This window comes from Durio zibethinus, chromosome 4 (genome assembly GCF_047325235.1).
Source record: "Durio zibethinus cultivar Kanyao isolate XHJ-2024 chromosome 4, ASM4732523v1, whole genome shotgun sequence".
Taxonomy (NCBI): Eukaryota; Viridiplantae; Streptophyta; class Magnoliopsida; order Malvales; family Malvaceae; genus Durio; species Durio zibethinus.
In genome coordinates, this window is record NC_143165.1 from 19,140,279 (window position 1) to 19,150,599 (window position 10,321).

Here is a 10,321-nt window from a genome sequence, read left to right on the forward strand (position 1 = left end):
TACTCCATAAATTGATTTTCATATGAATTCTATCATTTATCTCCCTAAAAGCTCACTTTTTATTCCTTTTCACCCCATTAGATAGCCCTAGATATTTTTTTAAATCTGATGTCACGTTTACCCCAAGTTGTTGCACCTCTTTTCTATCCTTCTCCTAAACATTTCTATTGCAATAAATTAAGAAATTTTCCAAATTTACCTAGTAGCTTTGAACCTTCTTCATACCTCTATCTCACATTTCTTACCCCTCCACATTTAATTGGTTTACTTTAAAGAGAAGCAAACTATCATCTATGAAAAATATATGAGTGATTATAGGTCTATTCCTACTTGCTCTGACTCTGGTAATCAAATTTCCTTATTGGTATTTTACAAATAAAGCTGAAAAGCCTTCAGTGCACATTAGAAATAAATATGGTGATAGGGGGTCACCTTATCTCCATCCTTATTCCTATTTAAAATGAAGGAGTAAGAATCTGATGTGATACGTCTCATTCTAAGTTTCACCCATTGATCCTAAAAACTAAGTCTATACATCATTGCTTTCAGAAAAAGCCATTCGACTTTGTCATAAGCCTTGCTTATGTCAAGTTTTAGAGCCACAAATCCATCCTTACCCTTATATCTCATTATGAGGGTGTGAATCATCTCATATGTACCTATCACATTGTCAGTGAGTCATCTCATATACAACTATCACATTGTCAATGATTAACCTTTTGGACATGAACGCACTTAGATTTTCACTGATACAATGTGGTAGAACTCTTTTGAACTTGTTCATAAGGACTTTTCACAATGATCTTGTAAAGTACATTACAAAGGCTTATGAGTCTGAAGTTGGTGATTTTCATAGGGTTTCTAACCTTAGGAATAAGAACTATATTGGTCTAGTTTACCTCGTCCGATGACCCCTCCCCATTCAAAATTGACAAGCAATACTTAGTTACATAACTACCTATAATATTCTAGTACTTTTGAAAGAAAATCATTAGCATATCGTTAGGCCTTGGTGCTCTTGTTGGATGCATTTACTTGATTACTTCATGAACTTCTTCTACCTTAAACTTTGCCATAAGTTCATTATTCATCTCTAGTGACACTTTGGCATCCATAGCCCTTAATATATCTTTAAAATGACTTTAGGACTCAAATAAGTTCTGAAAATAGTCCATTGGTATTTACCTTATTCATTTCTCTTTTTCAACCCATATTTCATGTTCATTTTCCAAACCTCTGATCACATTGTTCCTTTTCTTAATGGTAGCTTATGCATAGAAATATAAGGTATTCCCGTCCCCATATCTTAACCAGTTTAATCTTGCCCATTGGGATCGATATGTTTCTTCTTGTTCCAATACTTCATTTAATTCCCTATGTACCATCTTAGCATTCCTTAGATAATTAGCCATGGGCTTCAATGTTTTTAAGGTTGCATATTTTTTTCAAAGCTTGGCTGTCGTACCTTGTATGCTTTTGTTCTTCACTTTCCTCCATGCTTTAAGTCTTAGGCCAGTTTGTTTTATCTTCTCATTGACTTCATCATCTCAGTGTTTAGCCTACATTCTCCTTATTATTCTTTTGGTTTCAACCTCCTTAGTCCATGTGGCTTCAAAGAAAAATACTTTCTTTTTTTTTCCTCTTTAATCCTATTGTATTGCACTTTTCATTATTCGCAATAACAGGTTATAGTCTGACACTAAGGAAACCAAGTTTGTGATTGTATAGAGGGAAAACAATTCCATCCAAGTTGTGTTTCCTAGGCCCTTATCAAGCATTTCTCTAACCATATTATGAACTTTCTATCTTCTTTCCTTCGTATACCACAAGCCTCTATGTCCTAAGCCTACTAGTCTTGTCTCTTCAATGGCATTCCTAAAGTCATCTATCTACCTATTAGACTGGATGTTGCCTTTCTGTTTCTTCAACATCCATAAGATCTTATTAAAATCGTTGATACATAACCTTGATTTTGCCAAATGATAAGCTAGTGATTCTAATAATCTCCATGTATGGTGTCATTCAGAAGTCCTTAATTTTTTGTAGAAACGTATGACCCTCCATTCATTGCTATTCTGTCTTAAGACCTTTATGTCATGATACTTAGAGAAACTTAATAACCTAAGGTCCACACTTTCCTTCCATATCACCCCAAGTCCACCACTCTTGCCTATAGTGTCCACCATAAAGATCGAGTGCATATTACACTGCCTCTTTATTCTATCCAAACTATTGCTTTTTATTAAAGTCTCACTCAAGAAGATGATATCAAGATCTTTAATCTTCACGAGCATGTAAAGGGCCAAACTGTCCATGGGTTCCTAAGCCCATGGTAGTTCTATACTAGAGTATTGATTGTTCTCGGCTGTAGACACCCTATTTTATCCTAGGATTTTTCGAAATTCATTGGGTTTCAAATTTTAATTTTGACTCTGCAATTGGGCCTTAATTGAAAAAATGAATTTTGGGCCTAAAGATTAAGTCTTAAATTTTATTTGTATTTTAATTTTTAAGTTTAATTTTTGGTTTAATTTTTATTTTTTTAGTCAAAAGAGTCAAAGTCAATTGGTAAAAAAAATAAAAAGGAAAAAATATGGGATTTTGCATGGAAAATTTTGAATTCAATTCAATTATTGGATTATATCTCGGATTTTAACTTTAATGGTTGAATAGTTTTGGAAAGACTTGGGGCTCAATATACTAAAAAAGGGAAGATTACTAAGAGAATTAAATTTTGAGAGAAATCTTAGATTCAGTTGAATTAATTTCTTCTAAATTGAAAGGAATTCAATCCTTATATAAGGACCTTGAATCTAAGATCAAAAGGGGGGCCAATAGCAATTCACTTCATGATCAAACAGAGGTCATTGAAAAGAAAAAAATTGGGCAAAATTTTGAATCAACAAGGAAGAAGCAATCAAGCAAAAAAAAATTGCTAGAAGATTCAGTTGGAGTTTTTGGAAGGAAGGCTAAGATTTATTGTAAAAAACATAAGTTTTTGAAAGGTGTAAAAATTATTGAAACCTATGATCCATTAAGGTGATTTTTGCATAACTTTTATAATATTTAATTGCTTACTTTTTTTTTTATATTTATTACATGGTATTTATTTTTACATAAATTTGCATGACTTATATTATAGTTGCATGATTAATATTATACTTGCATGATAATTTATTTGCCTAATATTTTATTTACATGATTAATATATTTGTGTGATTTATTAATATATTTGCATGACTATTATTATGTTTGCATGATTATTTATTTATTTGCATGATTATGAATTTATTTATTTGTGTGACTACATGATTATTATTATTATATGTTTAATTGCATGTTTATTTGCATAATTTATATTATTATATATTTAATTGCATGATAATATATTCATTTGTGTGTTTTATATTGTTAATTGGATGATTATATATTTATTTGCATGTTTTATATTGTTAATTGCATGATAATATAATTACTTGCATGTTGTATATTGTTAATTACATGATAATATATTTAATTGCATGTTTTATATTGTTAATTGCATAATTATATATTTATTTGCATGATTTATATTGGTAATTGCATGATTATATATTTATTTGCATATTTTACATTGTTAATTATATGATTAAATATTTAATTGCATGCTTTACATTGTTTAATTGCATGATTATATATTTAATTGCATTATTATTAATTTATTTATTTGTGTGATTGTATGATTATTAATATATTTATTTGTATAGCTATTTATTTATTATTATTATTGCATGATTTTATATTTACTGCATGATATGATATTATATGTTATTGCATGATTAATATTATATTAGAATGATATTTAATTGCATGTTTCTATTTTTATTGTGTGCATAATTGCATGATTATACATAATATATTTGTGAAATTATATTCGATTCCAAGATTATATATTTGCATGAATGGTTATTAATATATTTGTACGGTATTTTATATTTGCATGATATTATATATTTACATGATTATTATTATTGCATGATAATTAATATATTTGCATGACATTTTTGCGTGAATATTTTAGCATGATCTAGGTGTGATATTATTACATGATATTAATATATTTGCATGATAATTTTTGCATGGTATAATTTAATATTTATTGCATGACTACATGATTGCTTGATATTCTTGATAGAATTTTTTGTATCACCATGTTTTGTAAATAATAAAAAGATTGGAATTGATTTATTTGTATGATAAAACCATTTTTGATAAGGCTTAGGTAAGATAACATATAATTAATTTGGTACTAATTTTGGGCGTAAAGAATTGCTAATACCTTTCCTGCATGTAATCGACTTGTAAACCTTAATTCTAATGATGTATACCAAAACTTATTCTTTTTAGGGATGCTTAGCTTAGGCTTAGGATAGCCTTAAAGATGATAAATTCACATAAGTGGCCAATCACACTTAGCTATAAAGGATTGGTGGCGACTCCATAATTTTTGTGTCTAACGGGTAAGTTTCTCAACCTAGACGTTATGATGATTTGACGACTTCGCTGGGAACATTATAGAGTCAAGCAATTAGTTAGTCATGTATTATCTTAAGTCTTGCTTTGCTAGTTTTATTATGTAATTATTTATGATTTTCGTATTACTAACTTATTTGTTATTGTTTTCTTGTTTTGTGGATTTTATGTACATTAATTTATTTGATTATTTGGTATGTACCTTGATGTTGAAAATCTTTTTTAAATTCTCTAATATGTTGGTAAATTTAAAGAAGAATTTCTCACATAGAAATTACTATTTGCAACATTTTTTGTAATTCAATCATCGAAGATTTAAAATCTAAAAAAAAAATAATTAAATTTTTATAAATATCTTTCAATATGTTGATAAAATTTTTTGTCAAAAATTCTCTTCCAATATGTTGGTAGGATTTCATGAAAATTATTCCTTTTATTTATTTTAATTTAATTTTTATTAAAAATCATAAGATTCTTCAATATGTTAGTAAAATCTTATTTTTCTAAAAATAAAACCACAAGCCTTCCAATATGTTGGTAAGACTTTAATTTTTTGTTTATTTAAAATTTATTTTAAAATTTAAACTTAAAATTATTTTTCTCTTTAAAATTTTGTTAAAAGAAATCTAAAATCAAACTAATAAAAAAAAAAAAAAAAAAACAAATCAAGAAAAAAAAAAACCAAAATAACTTGGCTTAATGGCTTAAGACGGCTTAGTTGCAGGAATGATCAGCTCACAGCTCAGCTTTGTTCATGGCTCGGCTTAATTCAATAGCCCAGGAAATGTGGGTCGGGTTGGATCTTCAAATAGGGTAGTATGCAAGTCGTTATATTAGGTCAAAGAGGACTTGGTTCATTAAACACCAAAAACGTCACTGTTTTAAGACCCCTATAAAATCCCCTTTTTAAAATCTTTTTCTCTTTTTTTACACTTTCACACTCTCTCTAATTCCCTGATACTCCTATCTCTCTCAATAAAATGATGAATATCGATCGAAAACTTCAAAGGTTTTCAGATTTCGGTGCCAGTGCTGTCATATGCCACTGTTTGTCACTGCTGACCAACTACGGTTGAGGCCAAAATTTCACCTAGAACCTTGTCTTGGCCTTCACTTTCTAGATCGGGGGTTGGATATTAAAAAATCGCCCTCAAACAACCTAGATCTAGAAATGAAGTTGCGTTCTTTCTCCACGGTTTTTGTTCCTTTTCATCGTCCGATCATTCTGGGTTTTGAATATGTCATTCTTCTCTCGATACTCTTCGTGCTGGTGAGTTTGGATTCAAAACTTGGTTGTTGTCACTGACCTACTCTTTCTGTCACTACTACTTTGAACTCTTTTTTTTTTGTTTTTAATCTCTTTGGTTTCTGACTTGGTTTGTTTTTGCTTGGATTTTGTTGATGTGCCTTATTGGCAAAGGGCGAAATTTTGGGCAGAAGGTGGATGATGGTGGCAGGATGATGAAACTAGGCATAATGATTGTGGGTACAAGTTGTGACTTGTTTGTAGTCAATGTTTGTTTAGCAGGAGGTTGATGATGATGGCAAGATGATAAGGTTGTGGTCATTGGATGCTGGTGAGCTAAGAATTAGCTAGTAAGCTAGCTAGGAATTGGTTGTTCTCTGTTGGGTTTTTGCTTGGTGTTTGTTGGGTAGGGTTGCTTACTAGACGTGGTATACTAATGAAATTACTAAGCTTTGGTCTCTGGTAATGGGCGATTGCAATAGAGGTAGGGGTTCATGCGGTGGTGATAGAGGGTAAAGGGTATGAAGACCTGATATGTTAGGAATTTGCTGATCGGTGGTGATCTCTGCTCGAATTTTCTCTCCATGTATTGTTCCTCTATTTTTTTTCCCTTTTGAAAGTGAATTATAATTCCATTTATAGGTTAAAGTTTGGCAGAATCCCAATTGATTTAGGATTAGATTTGTTTTCAAGAAGCTCAGATTATCCCAAAATTAATCCATATTATTTCTGTAAGGTTTATCACCAAAGGATAGCCTCACCTAGATTTCGAACATCAAGTTATTTAGTTTATTTTCTTTTTCTTCTTCTTCTTTTGTTTGAAATAATCAGATAATATGAAAATATAACTAGAGATAAAAAAACAAAAAAGATAAACAAGATGAGAAAATTAAAATTAAATAAAAAATAAATAAAATATAATAGAATAGAATAAATAAGATAAAAAATTTACAAGTAAATACAATACCAATAAAAGTTAAAATAAAGTACATCAATTGGGCTTAAGTCAAGTCCGAGCCCAACTAGTTCGAGCTTTGGACTAAATAGGATGTCTACTGAAGGTTTAGGGTTTTAAGGTTAAGTTTTAGGGTCTATGATAATTTTATGAAATAAAGTTATTTAGTCTTGTTTTCAGTGCTTAAATTAGTTATTTTTGCTTAATTCTAAGTTAAATAATGATCTTTATACTCTTAATGTGCCTAATTTTTTTGTTTAGTAGGAAATATTGAAAGAAAGGTTGAATCTTGATGAATCTTGAAAAATCTTGAAAGTTCCTGATCAATCTTGGATGATTCTTGATACATTAGAATGAATCTTGAATTATTCTTGGTATGTTCTCGATGATTCTTAGATTTCTTGAAAATCTTGGAATAAAAAGTGTAAAAGTGTGCAAGATTTATTTTGCCAAACCTAAAGGAGTTTGAATTGTTCAATCTTAATGAAAAATTTAGAAAATTCATTCTAGAATCAAGTAAGGCATGTTTGCTATAGTGAAGTTTAGATTTGTAGAGTCGAGTGAAATGTAAGTCTATGGTAGTTTATGTAGTATGCAATGCATGCATTACTAATAGATAACATAGCAACAAGCTTTTTTTTCATTAGCCAAGAGAGATGACTTCGAGACTTATGTGGCATGATGACTTGACAAGTCTAATCATATTAGAAAAGTCCAAATAGCCCTTGATTTTCCTGCCTTGATTTGGAATTCCTATTTATACTTGGATTGCTCTTATTTCTAATTGAAGTAGGACTTGTATTATAAAGGATGAATAAAAAAGGTGCAGTATAAGAGAAATTATATTTGTTATTTTAAAAATCCTAATTGAAGAAAAACTCTCCAAGAATTCTCCAAGAAAGAACCTCAAACTGTGACATGCAAAAAAAGTTCAAGAACATTCAACTTCTGAATTTCTAAAAGGTATGTAAGATGCTAAAAACCGAACCATTCTATTTTCTTTCAAGAAGTTTGAAATTCCTTTTCTTTTCTTCTTTAGGAAGTGCAACACATCAAGAAAAGAAAAAGGAGTAGCTATTCACTTTCTAGAAGCTAAGATTCAGTCTAGATACTTTTCTTTAAAGAGTTCTATTTCAATCCAACCAAGATTCACTTCAAGAAGAACTCTTTCAGTAAAAAAGTCTACTTTAATCAAACCAAGAAGTTCGATACATTAAAAGTCCATGATTATTGAACCTATCTTAGATTTCTTTGCTTATAAATACGTAGTTTTAGGCATTAGGAAAAGCATGGTTGGGGTGACAGACCAATCTCTCTAGTTATTCTTTTATTTTTTTTTTAAGTTTTTATGTTCTTTAAACTTATTTTTATTTTGATTTCAATTTATGCAAGTTTATTTTAAGTTTCTAGATTATTAAAGTTTTGTTTCCAAGCATTTCAATTTAGTTTCTTGTTCTTGGGATAACTTCAATTGCTTTTTGGTTATTTTTTAAGCTTTTTCAATTTGATTTCTAGTTCTTGTTTGATTTCAGTTCTAATCTTGTTTGATTTCAGTTCATCATATTGGTTTTGGTTATCACACTTTAGTTTGGTATTGATTTAGTTTGTTGTATCTTTGATTTTATTACATGTTCTTAGGATTTAATTTAATACAATTCACATTTAGTTTGTTTAAGTTGCATGCTTTAAGGATTCATTAGAGTTAGTTAAGATAAGTTTAGTTTGTTTAAATTGTCTGCTGTTAGGGTTAATTAGTAGTCAATTCAATTTACTTAAGTTTGGTAAGTTTAAATTTCATAGCTTTGCATTTTAGATTAAGTTATTTGAATGAAAGTTTGTTTAATTTATTAAGATTACATTTGGTTCTTGATAATTTGATAATTTTACCAGTTTAGTTGTTTAATTTGGTTGCTACATAAAGTCATTAGTATATTTGGTTGCTAGTTTTAAATTTAAACATAGAGTTGCATTATAGGTTGCTGTTTATTACGTATAAGCATAGATACATGTTTAAGCCATTCTTGCATAATTAGATTTAGTCATATCTTGCTTATTGCATGCTATTTAATTTGATATTGCTTAATTCATCTTGGTTTGTTAATAAGTTTAATTTGATTTTGCATGCTTAGTCTTTGAGTTTAACTTGCTGGTAGGTTTCAGTTGGGTTTAATTCAAGTTGTTTGCATCTTAACTCATCTACTCATTTGCTGCTTACATTAGTTTAGGTTTGAATTCATCTTAATTCATTACTATTGCATGTTTATAAGTTTAATTGCACTATTTAAGTTATGTTTTGATTAGTTTACATTGTCATTACATTCTTATTCTAATTCCTCCAAATATAAGAAATGTGAGCTAATTTTAGTACTTGAATCACTCTATTAACAATCTCTGTGGGAGCAAACTTTACTTATCACTTTGTTACTTGTTTTGATTCTGTGCACTTGTAGATTCTTAGTTAGTTTAGGGTTTGACTTTAGGGTTTTACATATTTTTATGGATCTATTTAAAAATCCTTAACATTTAAGTATATTTTCGGAGCAAACTTTCTTTTCATCACTTTTCTAAAAAAAATTAGATTTTTATTGATATTTTTGATAGATATTTCAAAATGCAAATGATGTGGCAAGTAACATGGCTACTAGTAAAATGCAAGTGAACATGCATATATAACAAATGTTCATGAGTAATATTAAACATGACAATATTATGGAAGTATATTTAATAAAAAAAAACTAAATAAATCATAATATAAGATGGCAAGGAAAATAAAATGCATGAGAAATTTAAAAACATAAGAATTAAAAGACATGGGATTTAGAATATTTAAAATTAAAATAACATAACATAAAAAAATAACAATAAGAAAACAACTTCAAGATTCAAGCTTTAAGATCCATAAAAAGTGATTTTTCAACCCAAAGCTTCATCTAACTATTCTGATCTTGCAACCAACATTAAAACATAATTTATAAGCCTAGATTTTCTAAACTAAGAAGTGAGCTAATAAATAGGGAAATAAAACATTAAGCCCTAAAAAAACAAGCCAAAGATGATGCATATAGCTTTCTTGTGTAGAAGCAAAAAATGAATCAAAATCTTGTTTGAAAACAAAATTTTAAGCCATAAAAACTTCTTTAAACGTTTCTTTTTCTTCATGCTTCGAAAACTTTCAAATTTGCTCAATAATGACTTCTTTTTGTTTCAAAAACAAGGTATGAAGACTCAAAATCAAGCTTGGAACTTTCATGACAGCAAAAACAAAATAGAATCAAAATTCATGCATGAAAGACAATTTTCGAACTTCAAGTCATTTAAAACCTTCACCTACTTTGTACCTTACAAAGATTTTGGTTTTCTAAATGGAACATCCTATCTAAGGGTGCAAGATCATTTTTTTTTCTTATCAACCTTAATGACCAAGCTCATAATGTGGACCATTGGATTTAAACCTTTTAAAATTAATGGCTCTAAAAAAATATAGCACCCATCTTGGCTTTTAGTGCAGCTATTCTAATGAGAAAAGATCGTTTTACATTTATTAGTGTTTTTTTTAGCTTTTTCTTGATTTTCCTAAAATCTTATGATCCAATTTTTATTTTCATGAT

At 29.0% G+C, this 10,321-nt stretch overlaps 1 long non-coding RNA gene across 1 annotated transcript; it reads left to right on the top strand.

The window, feature by feature from the left end:
* Nucleotides 1-5,045: 5,045 nt before the first annotated feature.
* On the top strand, nucleotides 5,046-6,431 carry LOC149519282 (uncharacterized). Its single transcript, XR_016341661.1, has 2 exons — nucleotides 5,046-5,782; nucleotides 5,933-6,431. It is a non-coding gene; the product is annotated as an uncharacterized LOC149519282 (long non-coding RNA).
* The last annotated feature ends 3,890 nt before the right edge of the window (nucleotides 6,432-10,321 follow it).